Source organism: Centruroides sculpturatus, unplaced genomic scaffold (genome assembly GCF_000671375.1).
Source record: "Centruroides sculpturatus isolate CEXI.00-Female unplaced genomic scaffold, Cexi_2.0 scaffold1099, whole genome shotgun sequence".
In the NCBI taxonomy this organism is placed as follows: Eukaryota; Metazoa; Arthropoda; class Arachnida; order Scorpiones; family Buthidae; genus Centruroides; species Centruroides sculpturatus.
This window is the reverse complement of record NW_019385307.1, coordinates 252,287-267,472: the sequence shown is the minus strand read 5'-3', so window position 1 is coordinate 267,472 and position 15,186 is coordinate 252,287. Positions and strand designations below refer to the sequence as shown.

General features: G+C 28.2%; 1 long non-coding RNA gene across 1 annotated transcript in view; it reads right to left on the bottom strand.

Annotated features, from left to right (window-relative positions):
• Positions 1–13,407, bottom strand: part of LOC111637444 — a 29,904-nt gene extending 16,497 nt beyond the window's left edge. Inside the window, exons 1-4 of the long non-coding RNA XR_002758698.1 lie at positions 13,324–13,407; positions 13,044–13,072; positions 9,845–9,877; positions 1,859–1,870 (exon numbers count right to left, since the gene is read on the bottom strand). This is a non-coding gene — a long non-coding RNA (uncharacterized LOC111637444). The remainder of the gene's footprint in view (positions 1–1,858; positions 1,871–9,844; positions 9,878–13,043; positions 13,073–13,323) is intronic.
• Between the last annotated feature and the right edge of the window lie 1,779 nt (positions 13,408–15,186).

The following is a 15,186-nucleotide window of genomic DNA, read 5'->3' as shown; positions in this document are numbered from 1 at the left end:
AAATAAATAAATATATATATACACTTATTTATTCTACATCAGTTAATTTTTCACAGAGCTTGGAGTGTGACAAAAGACAACAATACCCGGAGAAGTACAAAGAAAATGATCAGTAAATATTTAATAATTCAATATTGTTTATCAAAAGTTTTTTATATTAAAAATATTACATTATTATTTTTTTATTTTATTTACAAAGACTAGTTAGAACATATGCAGAAAGCAAAAAAGGACCCAAACTATTCAATTTAAAATCGTTAAGTTCAATTATAATATAAGCATCAAATACAATTAAAACAAGTATCGGAAAACCACCTCAAAATAGTTTACAAAACAGCTCCAAATTTATATAGTATTCAGAGAAATGATAAAGACATGTTTTAAAAGGATAAAGTGGGCTTATATAAAATTTTACGAAAAATCAATAATTAAGAACCTTAAAAGACTGTATTGAGGTCACAAGAAGAAAGTTAGCTATTAGACTTATGGAGCACGTATAGTATATTAATAAAAGGCACTGCAACTCAGTTTTGTCCAATATGGCACAAGCAGAGAACTCTGTGGTTAAATGGAATGAGGTCACTATTCTCTGTGCCATTCGTTCATTTCTAATGAACGGAGAAAAGATTCATATTTATGAAAGTAAATTTAAAAGATGATTGTCTTCATGTAAGGAACGCTAATGGACTAGATTTTGAATGAAAATTCTACATAAAAAAATCGAAATATAAAAAGTCTTAGTCTGCATCTGCACTTATAATTGGATGCAATTTTGTGTATATTATTTTATTATTTATTGGTTAATATATCTCTTCTCAATACAATTGGTGAAAACAACACTTTAATATGATTAGTACAGATTTTTTTATATTGGCGAATGTGCATTCGATTATTGGGTTTACAAAGGCAATCAACCAATCATTACGATTTGAACATCTTGAAAATATTATTAATGACTATTTGTTAGCTGAAGAAACATACTAATAATATTCATCTATAGTTCTTATAACAATTTAGTTTTGATTTGAGCTAAACATAGAATTTTTATTTAAATTCGAATAAACGAAAGTCAAGATATTTGGTTATTTATTGTCTTTGGATGTATGGCATTCCGTGGATATAGCTTACTTAGCTCAAAATAAAACGAGCTTGGAGTATAAGAAAGAAATCTGACTGAAACTGAAAAAAGTTATTATTCTTCGGATGGGTGTTTTTTAGACAATTTTGTTTCACGTTCGGACATCCTATCATTAAAACATTAAATTTTTAAAAATACGTTCGAATTCAGTTACACCTAAAACCTAATAGGAGCCCATGAAATGTCACTATTAATTGTTTTGTTTAATAAATATTTATCAGCAAAAGAAAGTGTATTGATAATTCATTAAGTCTATTTTATGACTGTGTGTAATATTATATTATTCAAGTGGAGCATCAGCGAAGCAGGTTCTGTGAGGCATACAGAATTGTGTTATCAAAAATCCGTTTGACGAATTTTCATAAAGGTGTGCCATTTCAAATTGATTGCGTCGAGGAATCCAAAAATTCAAGAAAACAATAGGGTCTATGACTTCGTTTTTAACATACAGAGGTACCACGAAATTTTGCACAATAATGAGAACGTCATTGCGTGTGCCTTACGGAAAATAAGCGCGAAAAGCAAACTATACACGTTTCGATCGCCTTTTTGTGTCAGCAAGTGCATTTATCGTTTCTTCTCCACAAAGGAATTGCAAAAATCGCTTTTTTTCGCTTTATCCTCAATTATATCGCGATATAATAAAGTTGCGCGACGTCTTAGTATTAAATCTAAAAAGTAAATAATGATTATATAAATATTTAGTAAAGTTACACATACCTTCATAGGATCCTAAAAGAAAGTAATATGATTAGTCATATTTCAGAATAAATGTTAATATTAAAAATTTAATAAATACGTTTAATTTTCACCTCATTTATCATTAGTATTTTTATAAAATTTCGTTAATTCATTTAAATTATAAAATTTTAACTTCGAACGCTTAATATAAAACTTATTAACACTTTTCACTGAGTAAAAACGTAATATTATAATTAATCTTATTATACATAACAAAATTATTGTTTCTTTGTGCTGTTGTATATCATTAAATTTTAGTATGCTTATAAAATATTTATTATATCTTTTAAATTATAAATGTTTTAACTTAAACGACTAAATTCAAACTAAAAACAATATTAATTCAGTATAAAATTAATGTTACATGAAGCTTATTTTTCATTATAAAGTCTTTTAGTAAATTGTATTTTATAATGCTTCTTACCGTGCGAAGATACATTTAACTAGTTCGAATGAAGCAACTCTTTTCAAGAAGTTTTGTTTTTCAAATGCATAAATGTGTATTGGTGCACACGTATGATTATGCACTTCAGTGTTGTCTTTGTCTGCTCTGGATTCACGATTGAAATCTTAATAGACTTTTGAAAAATATCTTTTTAAATCTTACAAGGAATATGGGAATCACAGTTACACTACGAGAGGAAAGAATATAAAACGGCGGTGTAAGACACGGGTTAAAATACGTTATTTATTAACCAAGACTGTCCAAAAGAGAACCTTCATTGTTCACTTTTGGACTTCTGCTCTACAACCAAGTGTCATATTTTTTTCCTCTCTCTTCACTTTTTCTCAGGGCTTACTGCTGATTATTATACAGAAAATTTACAAAATGTCAAGATGTCGATGTTCTAAAATTAACGTAAAGTTTTAATGTTTATGTTTCCTGAACGATTGTTCCTAAATTTCATCATATGAGACATTTGAAGCTTTACCAATCGTGTTTAAATTTATCAAGTACATACTTTCTTACAATGCATTATGTTGTAGTATTAGATAATTTAAATCGAATTAGACAGAGAGATAAGTGCTCAGTCATTACACTCTACTCAAAGTTTTGTTCCCTACTAATTTTAAACTTTCTTTTTAAACTTTTAACAAAGAAAGTAGAAATAAACATTTTATTAGGCGGCAATTTGAAAATTTTGTAGACGTATAAATTTCAACTATTTACTGTCTGTCTGTTTGACTGACTGTCTTGATTATCTTTCGAGAATGGAGTTAGATAAAATCGGATAGGAGACCAGAGATAGAAACGTAATTTCGTTTTTATATACAAGTACATATTTGCTTTGTTACATTTCTCAAGTTAGTATTTAGTTAGTAATTAGTATTTCCTCATGTACACCACATAAGAAATCAAGGTGTCACTCTTTCACTTTCAAATTTTCTACTGCAATAAACGTAAGTTAAATAACATTGTTTCGAAAATATGCGTGTACAATTCTAACTTCTATTTATAATTGTATTTGTTCGTTTTTGTATGGATAAAGAATGTTTTTATAGGGTTTTCGTTATTCTATGCACCTATGACAAGTAACGTTACTACAGCGTAAGAAAACATTTGAATAATAAGTTTAGATATTATTTATCAAATTTCTTTTTAACTAGTAGGAGCGCACAAAATGTCACTCTTATTGAAAATATTTTTGGGAATACGCACTGCACTGCATGCATGGATAACATTTGATTCAAAAAACAGCTAAAAAGTAATCGAAGATTTAAAAGTATCAGTGTTATTTTCATTTAGAAAAGTTTGATACAATACACAAATTCTCATTTGGCTTCAAGCATGTATCACTCATTGTACGTTTGGAGCTGCAAATCAGTCTCTTTGAGCAATATCAGTAAACGGAAGTAATATAAAACTATTTAATTCTGTAACATTATATCTTCTCTATTCGAAGTTCAGGCTGAAAATATATCAATATTTAAACATCAGAATGCAATAAGTAGTTAAAATAATCTGTAGATGGTTTCTACTTTACTTTACGTGTAGTTGTTATACTTTATATGATTTTAAGAACAAATATTACATCTAGAATTTCTATAATTTTTTTGTCCACTATGAGTATTTAATTTCTTTTGATAGTCAGGACAAATTCACGATTTACGTATAATACATATAACATAAGTTTGTGCAATCAATTACTCAAGTAGATGAATACAGGAGGAAAAGTATCATCATTTTAAAGTTATTATTTAAAATCCAGAGTGTATGAACTGAAATGGCAGACAACTTGTTTACTGAGCAATGATATCATTCATTCGAAAAGTAATGTATAATACATTTATATTATTATCGAAGCATTTTTAGAATACGGTTTAGAGTATGTTTATGTTTATCTCTCTTCCAAATGTAACAACAAACACTATATGATAAATTTCATAATAAAAAAACTCTATAAACCATCATTCTTAAGCTCATGCAAACAATGTGAAATATTCATTATTTAGTTGATATACTTATTTACAGTGTTAAATCAAAAATTACTTTAATTAATGCAATTTCTTCAGAAATATTTAATGCATGAAAATCATACATTATCTGCATGAAGACGACATGACCCAGGATTATCATTATTTGAAGACGTACAGTACATAAAAAAAATATACTTTTTTCGAGTCTATTCTTTTTATCCTTTTCGCAGACCAACAGAGAAATAACAGCAAATTGCTTGAATATTTAATAAAATATTCATTAAAACAAAAGCTATAAATTATTAAAAAATTGACAAAAAGTTAAAAATGATCAAAACTCAGAACTTTTACTTTAGTATTTGGCACTTTCACAATAAAACGATGACAACAATTTTTAATAATATCTACCTAAAGAAAATTACTATGAATACAATCTGCCTCTATTCATGATATTTAACTACAACATCAAATAACAATAATCCTGGGTCATATTGTGTTTATGCAAATAATGTATAATGTTTATGTAAAAATTTTTATGAATTTTTGCAGTAGTATGGCTTTTTGAAAACAAGAGGAAGATAAAATCGTGTAAGCGAATAATAAAGACAGCAGTTGACAAGGGAAGAAATTATATTTGATATTGTAGGTGTTAAAACACTATCTAAAATTGATTTGAAAACAAGTAACTTACTGCTGATGGCACAATCGATAAACAAATACCAACTAGTAAGGTATAAATACGGAGATATATTTTATATTACTCGTTGTGATAACTTTAGGGAAAAACACTATTAATTTACTGAAATAAAACTTCAGTAAATTAATAGTAAAAATCGAACAAGAAGCTCAATAAAGAAATACCGACTAATATAATCTTTTTCTTCTTCAGCTTCACCGACTAATATAATATGATAATAAAAGAACAGAAAGACGAAGTAAAGCTGAATTATTATAATCCTTTAATACCTAAGTGAATTGTTAAATTAATTTAATATTTATCTATCGTCTTTTCAATAAACAATAATAGAAGAAGAAATACTAAGTTCTATTTTTAAAATAAATAAATTTTATAGGACAATTATAAAAGGTCGACATAATTCTGAAATTTGCTAGTTTAAAAAATCGCTGCTAGAAAAATTTTCAAAGGGAACGAGTGTTACTTCCTTCATAGAAGTCAAGTCCACCGTGTATATTTTTGTACATACAATATTTTGTTTTTTGTTTTTATATCATGTTGCACCATCCGATTTGTAAAGTTAGCTCATGAAAACCTAACCATAGATATATAATATTAAACAATATAAAAAACAACAGTTTCAACCGGTAAAAATTTGTTATTATATCCTACCAAGTACATGTACGATGAAATATATAATAGCGAGGGTGCAGCGAAATTTTCATCTGTAAAACGTCAATGCCGAACGCCGAGCGATGCTGTCTTGTAAGTGGCGCTCGACGTTCGACGTTCACGTTTTAGAGCTGAAAACGTCGGGTGCAACCTCGCTGTTATTTAAGTATCAGATAATGTCATTCCTCATTGCTTCAGCAGTATAAAAACTGAGTTATGCTAAATGTGGAAAAAATACATTTAAAAACGTAAAAATCACTAAAATTCTTTAAAAACCCAAACAAGGACCTCCTACAAATCGTGTTTTCTTGTCTTTTACATACCTAAAACTAATCTAAAATACTTAGGTTTGACCTTCTATTTTAAGCTAGCGTGTTAGTAAATTATGTAAAAGAAAAATGGTGAGAAGACGAGTAAAGACGCCTTTATATCAACAGTCTGCGTACAGTACGTGTTTTTGAAAAACTTCTATATCATGGATTCTTACTTTTACAAATTTAATTTTTTATTTTTATGTTATTATCCAATTACCATTAGATATATCGTATACAGTAGATCCCCCTATAAAACCGTTTCCTATAGTTATGATTCCTATAAAAATTGTGGCAGTATCCGTAAACAACGGTAAAAATAACTCCTATAATACGTAAAACGTCATCGGGCAGCCGAACTACTTTCCCGCCGTCCGTAGCGCCACGCTACGGACGTTTAGGCAGATAAATTGAGTTTAGTATCGTCTGTTCATATAATTATATATAAATTAGGTACTGTATATATAATTATATATTAACTTAATTTATTGTAACTTTATTATAATTAAATATATATTTTTCGCTATCTAGCGTCACGCTACAGCGAGTTAGGCGACCTATCGTCTGTCCAGTACTGTAATTTTATACATTTCTTGTGAAAGAAACATTTCTTATTTAACGGCCATAAAAATTATTTATATTAAGGATGTCTCCAAAGGTCAACGAAGTTTTCGCAGAAAAATAATATCAGAAATCGCGGCCGCCGTTTCGTGTGCTGTTCCGCGACGAAACCAAGCTTTAGCAACGGGCATAGTCGAACGGTACACACTCGGTAAGCAATCCTACAATTTTTTGTTTATAACGTAGTTTATACGGATTATTTTCAAAAAAATATACGTATTTTGGAAATGTTGAGTCGAATTAGTCTAGAATCGATTAATTTTATGAAAGAAAACCTTTCAAACAGCCGTAGTCCGTAAACTATGATTCCTACAAACTTGATTCATAAAGAACGGAACGTATCTACTGTCTTATAGGGGGATCTACTGTATTGTATTATTTACTGCGGTCTTAAATATGTTCATTAAAAATACAAACTAGACTATCCACGCTAATGTAATTAGTCTAGTTCATGTTTTTAATTAACATATTTAAGAAGAATTCGTTTTGTTATGTAATTTTTCACTAAGTTGGAAAATATCATAACACGAAATAAAACTCTAACGGTTTTAATTTTGAGTATAATCAAAATAAATTATGTATAAGAATAAAAATAAATTTATCCAAAGTAATTTTCTTTCGAAAAATTTATTTTCATTTTTGTTTTACAGCTATTGGAAAATCATTAGCTAAATTGTCGTTTTACTTTTGAAAAATTTTCAGTTACTAAATACAAAAAGATATTTGTAATATTTTCGAAATATTAAAAACATTTATTTAAAAACTATCGGTATTTTAATGTGATTTCATAATCATAAAATTAGGGAATTTGCAACTACTGTATTTATATATATATAATATTTAACATGAAATTGTTACAACACAACTCTCGCATAAAAAATATTGAAACGAAAGCATGGGAAATGTATGCAACATTATATGATATTTGGTAAAGTAAACGAAATCTGTGGGGTCAACGAGCGAATGAAATGGGGATTGAACGAAGTCCAGCAAGCGAGAATGAGAGCGTTGGGCCGCTATTCCGTGATAGCTTGAGGGGAAGAAGAAAAAGAAAGATTACTCTGAGGGTTGTTAAATTGACACAAAATTCTTCGTATGTATAATCTATATTGGGAACGAATGGGTGAAGTCTAACAGCAAGCAAATGAAGCAAGTGAAGTACTGGATCGCCTATAACGGCCAGGGGGACATGCTTTCTATTATTTTTATTATTACACTTTACAATATAAATTTGTATTCGGGGCTGTCAATTACTTACGTTCGTATTTTTGATGAAATTTTGATATCTTCTCTCCCATTAACCCAAGTTTCCTTAATTGCCTTCCCTCTTGATCGATTTTGTTCTGTGTGGACATCATTTATGAATATTCCTTATAGGTTATTTCTATAGGATTTAGATTTTTATTTATTAAATCAAGATTTTACTAAAATGGACACTCTTACGGTTCGAATAAACATCAGTGTCACTTCGTAAGTATGTAAATTGTCTAGTTTACTTTGGACAAGTCGTTATTTGGCAATAATCGATGGGCCCCTTCTACAATCCACATATGATATAAAGATACGATTATTGATAAAGATATTGTATTATAAAGATAATTTTTCTACAATTTCCAACAATATCATTTATTAACGGCTTTTCCGTTGTTTCGATATACTAGGGCTGATACAATAAAAAGATACATACTTGATCTTAAAAACATGTTTCATGTAACAAATGAATATAACATGTTTTTTATCTATACGTGATCCTTTCTTCAACACAATTACCTTAATGATTTAGACAATTATCTGAGTGTATGTCCAGCTTTTCAATTCCAAATTGAAAAACGTCACGTCCCTGAAATTGTAGTCATGTTTTTGCACCTGATTTTGCGTCATCGCCACCATGGAATCGTGTGCGAGATAATGATTTTCGAAAAAAAACAAATAAAATTTACTTTGGACCAGATCAGATCGTAGACATAATGCCTCCACAGTTTCCGTTTGTATTTTTGAAACAATTTTTGTGTGAAAAGCAGTGTGAGACCTGACATTATTGTGCAACAGAATTAATTTCTTACTGGCAGGGCTAGGTGCTTTCGTTGGATTCTTTAACACAAATGTTTTAGTGAGTGAAATATCGAGAAGCAATGATTGTGTATCCTCGCTTCATGCAATCAATAAAAATGATGTATGAAAATTTCCTAACAATCACTTTTTCAGCAGAGGATGTCGCTTTGAGCTTGTTTGGTTGGTGATGAAAAATGTTTTATACCTATCTGCTTCACCAAACATTCGATTTATAGCTGCTTTAAGATTGTGTTTTATTAACCCTCGTACAGCATGGAATAAGTTACAATAGTGACCTACAATAATTTGTAAACTTTGCAGCATTTTTTTCTATTGTGATTTGCTTATACCTCTGACTATTTAATACTTTTCTTTTATTGTATACAAGAATTAATTTTTAAATTGTGTAAAAATTGTTTTAGCAATTAAAAACACAGGTTTAATATTTATATGCATATCGGTTTTTTAACATAAAATAATAAAAGATATTATGTTTAGTAGAGAATTATTATTAGATAACTTTTCAGCATCGAATAAACTTTTGCTCATCTAAATCACAGTATGCATCTATGACAGTCTAAAAGTAAAAAATTTGTAAATAAAAAGTTGCACATTTAGTAGATGTAGGAAATTACAAGTAATTTCCACAATATCTGTAAACAAAATTGACACTTGTAATCCTAAAACAGTATGAAATTTCTATAGATAAAATATTTTAAAGTAAATAATTAATTAGCGTGTAAAAAATTTTATTCGACATCAAATTTTAACAGGTATAGAATTAACAGAAACATTAATAAACAAAAAGTGGTTTATTATCCGAATGTTTGAAAAGAATTTTTTATATAATTGAAGGGAAGAAATGTAAAAGTTTGAAACATTGTTTTAGCGTTTTGTTTTCCTATTCAGAACATAAACTGGCAAAATCATTCTCGTTATGAAAGGTTTCAGACAAAATGATTTATTTTACTAAATTAAATTGTCGTCATAAAATAAAGATTTGAGTTCTAACGTAAGAAATAATTGATAATATGTTTGAAAAGCTTCATTTAATGTCATTTTATTTCAATGATAAATTATTTTATTAATCTATTCGTGTCTTTATATGAAATAAAAATAATTTGTAGTATATAAGTTTTTTCTTATTAATATATTATGTTATAAAATTTCTATACTAAGAATTTTAATATCAATTTATATAAAATCATTACTTACAGGCTGTTTTCCACTTCCAGAAGTTTGTGTAGCCTATTAAATATTATTTATATATTAATATACACATACATGCATACATTCATATAATCAAATCTATCTTATATAAAAATTTTTAACTTTTTGAATAAAAATATCCAATACATTGCTTTAATTTATCTTACTTGAACATATACCATCCATATAAATTAGAATTTAATTTATCTTCATAAATATATGTTTATATATTTAATGAAATGTTAAAAAATAAAAATTTTATAGATTTAAATAAAACTTCATAACATTCCAATGCTTATACTTTGCATAATATTTTCAAAAGCGCCCATATATTGACAGTTAAATTTATATATTCTGTAATACATCGAAACTAGAAATCAATTTATTCCTGCATGGATTTCGAGTTTTAAAGCAATTTTTCATTAAATAATAAAGTTAAGTTAATTCTTGCATCCCCAAACCCAAAACAAAATCATTTTTTTTTTTTTGAGAAACCATAACGTAAGCTGATATAACACAAGTAAATGTGATAATTAACAATAGAAATGCCTATAATAATTTTTTAACAACAACATGAGATCGTTTTTTATAACAATCGTTGCATATTCAAGCTTTTACTGAAATTTCGTAGAGTCAGCACTCTGGCGCTACGATGAACGCACAGGAGTACAGTGGTGCCTCGAATAACAGACGCTGCGAACAACGAGCTTTTCGTTCGGCAGTTACGTGAGGCGAACAACGTACTTTCTGCGAACAAGTGCGAATGATGTTTCCACTCTTTCCCGTTGCCAATGACAATTTCCTTTTTTTATAATATATTACTATTATTAAAACATGTTATTAGTTATATCTAAAGTTCAGAGGTCAAGTTGGGATTCGACTTGCTCCCTTGTTTATTACGTACATCACCTCGGTGCAGGGTATTTACATTTATTCAAGTGTTGCGCAAATCATGGCTTCTAAAAAAACAGAAAAGTGATTTCAATTGAAACAAGGCAAGAAATTATCAGAAGGAGTGAAACTTGACAAAAACTCCCCTGTCAAATGGGAAGAGGTTCGGGAATTTAACAACACTCATTATCTGAACAGAGCTGAGGCAAATAGGACCGATGATCTCTACAATGACACCTTTGCCCGTCATTTCCGACAGATGTTGAAGAAGAAAAAGAAAAAGACCACATTGGAGATGTTTTTCAAGAAGCCAGCAAGGAAAAAACGAAATATGAAACAAGAGGAGTTTACCCTGCAAGCTCCGGTAGCCTCTCTGAATCTGACTCCGATTAAAAAACAATAAAAAGAGACCTGCTGCAATGTGTAAAAAGTCTATATCTGTATGGATGTGTGAAAAAAGTGTTTTTCCACTTCCTACTCACAATATCTGACTACCGTGAATAATTGGTGACTGCTCCATTTTAATTTTTTTATTGTACAGTACGGTTATTTTATGCTGCGGAACGAATTACAGTAGAGCATCGATTATCCGACCCCCGATTAACCGTCACGTCGGTTAGCTGACGGCGTTCTAGTCGGCAAATTCAAATGTCCGCTAGTGATGTGGCGCTACAATATTTGGCTATGTCTTGGCTACTTTAATATTATTTTTACGTGTTTAAGCTGGCAACACTGGATCGTCCATGAAAGGGAGCCAGTATTTAAACGAGGCTTAATTTTCTAATTTTTAACGATACAATAGCGACGATTATTATTTAAAAAAAAATTTGATAGGATTAACATTGAAAAAAATTGAACGCGAATTAGGTTAATAGCGATATACTAATATACTAATTACATGGGATATAATCAGGAAGACAATTCGGTTCCAGATTTAAAAAACATAAAGCAAAAATTAGACTTAATTCTAACCAATCACCGTGGACAAATCACTGTAAGAAATTCGGATGCACAATAAACGAAAAAAGTATAAAAATTATCCATAAATAAAAAGATATTTATCTACGAAAATTCAAAGAGCACTTCGAAATCATTAATAGAAACAAAACCATAAACCTAAATGATGGAATGGAGGTTGACGACGTGTGGGAGGAAATGGGAGGAGCTAAAGGGAAAGAAAACAAAAAAAGCGGGAAACGGTCTAAAAATGCCTTATGGGACATAACATCAACACTGGGCAGATGTCGATCTAAAACTTAAAACAGGTTAGTTAACCACTGTATAACTATTGTAGTAATTTACCGATGTAATAATTAAATTTACCAAATTTATAGAAATGTGAACATCCTGAAGAGGGGTGCAAATTAAAAAAAATATTGCACCCGAAATGCATAGAAAATAAAGAATACGAATAAAAGCTTTGTCTCTGATTAAATGCGGTCCAGGCAAAAAAACGGGGGTCATTTCTGTACAATTAACCCATAAAGTTTTTTCATCAATTTTAAGGAAATATTTTTGAAAAATTGATTTTTTAAAAGTAATATAAAGTAAACCGCACCATGGATATATACATATCTATTACTTATAGTGGACAATGTAATGTTTGCGTCATTTCTTGAAACACACTAAAATTCGTACTAAAACGTTGTAAATATTTTACGTAAATTTTTTTAATCAAGTGTCCTTATTATGTACAGTAATTTTCAGTTAATTGTTGCATTATTCTAAAGTTTAATTTTTTTGCTTTCTCTGTAGTAATTTCGTTTTATGTTTTATACAATTACAAAAAAGTCAAAGTGGTTATTTAATAAAACTGTAACATGAAATTATCAACATGAATTTATCGTATATATAACCAACGTTCTTCGTAATTCTAAAGACTATCAAAATGATTCACATAATTATAAAACGAAATTGTCTTAATCATGTCTCGAGTGCAATAGGATGTAACAAAGATACTAATTTTTACTAGAATTTAGACTACAATTTTCATTTGTTTTATAAAATTCATTTCCAAATTTGAAGTACTTACAGTGTTTACATTTTATAATAGTTAATGACATAAAAGTAATTCTTTAGCATAATATTATAAATGATGACGGTACAGTGAATTTTATTTTTTTGCTACTATATCATACGTGTTAGTGTTTTTCACCTGAAATGTTACGCAACTCTTTGTTGGAATTTTTCTTATTAAATTAGTATCATAAATAAACAATCAAAAACAATTGAAAAACAAAGGCAAGTTATCGCATATACATATATTAATACTACCAAACAGAACACTTAACAGGTATATAAAATCTATACTTACTTGCTGTGCTTTGGCAATATTCAAAATTGCTAAAAATAAAATTTGACAGTGAATATACAGTTTAAAAAATTTAATTAAATTATAATAAAATTTTAACACGTTTTATTCTTTAAATTAGTTTATTCACGAGGAACTGTAAAGTATGAACTACATTTTAAAATTTTGCTAAAAAATACTGAAATTAATATAAGAGATTAATATTAAAATATATACAGCTCTCAACTTAAATAGTAAAATTAATATTATGAATAATAATATAATAAAGGTAATTTTTGCTTACCGATGCAAACGAAGAAGAGGATCATCACGAATTTCATCTTTGCAATCGAATTGAGTTCCTTGTCTAGAATTAGAATAATTCTAACCGGAGTAGTTTCAGTAGTAATTCAGCGCTCTTATATACGTTTTTTGTTAAATCCTAATTGGTTAATACTTGACGTACGTATTGACTTTATCACCGCATATTTGTTTATTCATCTGTTCAATTACACTTCGTCCGGGTTTAAATTATTGCATTCTGATTGTAAATGATAAATACGGAAGTTTAAACTTTAAAATTTCTAATGGATCTATTCTTGTCTTAAATTCTTCAAGAATTATTTGTAAAGTAGCACAATTAATATTTTATTTAAATATTCATGGACGTATGCAAAAGACACTAACGTATAAATACTCTATTAAATAGATTTTAAACAGAATTTATTCTATCTTACTGTATAACAAAAGATGCATATCAAGATTTACATTTGTATTTCATTCAAATAAAAAATTAGAATTATCCACATCTTATTAAAAATATATATTCGATAATTTTAGTATTTTTAAAACTATTACTATCTTCAAAGATAAACTAATTATCGAGAGCCATGGTTCATTAATGTGAAAGATAATTTAATATATTATATGTAAAAGGTACTTGTCAACATGTTTCAAGAACAAAATTTTGAAGTCCAAGATTTAAAGTAGTTATGAAAATAACATTGTTGCTGAATTCTCTGACACACTAGATTTGTTATCATCTGTAATTATTGCTAACATTTTCACTAAAATTCTTCGTATTGAGATGACAGATATTAAAATGATGAATCACACCATCGGAATCCATGGTTTGATTTTCTTGAAAATTTGTGTAATATTCCAAATAACATGGAAGAGGCTTTGCTTCTACTTAAATTTTGCACGATGCTCTCGCATCGTGAGAAATTTCACAAATTTTTGACAAAACGAACAGCAGTTATTCATCCATAACATTGGAGAAACAAATTATACCCAAAAAATACAAACACACTTAAAATTCATACATACAGAAAAACCCTCAACTATTCTTCATATTGCTACGTATAATGGTCTGCCCAAACAAACGTAAAAATATTAGGGAGAACATTTTTGACCGAACCCATACATTTCTTGTATTATTTAACAGCCCGAAAAATAAATCGTAGTACATAGTTTTTTTTACAACTTTATGTGCTTTTCTGCATTTGAATATACCAAGTAATTATACATCAGACATGTCCCAGTCACATTACAAATTTAATCGAAATACTCCTTAATTGTTTAAACATATTCACGATTATCAGAAAGTAAATAAAATAAATTTATTTTTTTAAATTCTATGTCATAAATAATTTATTATTTTGTAAAAAAAATATTTTTTTAAATAAATTAAAATTGTAACTTTTTTAAAATATTTTAAGTACTTTTTTAAAATTAATGCATATTCATGACTCGCTTGTTATATTGAATTTTTAATAAGTTAATTATTTTTAATAATTTTAATTTTTTTTTATATTTTACTTTGCATGCAAAGTAAAACACAGCTCTGCATTTCATATCGTACACGTGGCATCAGCAACTGAATCAACAAATAATCTGTAAAATTAGTTTTGCTTTATATTTTAATGAAGTTTTCGTTTAAAAAATTTTTAATAAGTAAGATTTTTGTAAATAAACATGAAAAATATATTTATCGTAGAGTAGGGTAACTAAATTATGTATTTAAAGATAATTAGGAATATAATTATTTAATAAAAAAATTTAATATATAAATTTATGTCAATTCATTTCTGTTTGTTTGTTCATTGTGTGTATTTATCCTTGACCGAATTAAATCGATGTTGGAATAAAGAAGGAATTTTTGGTT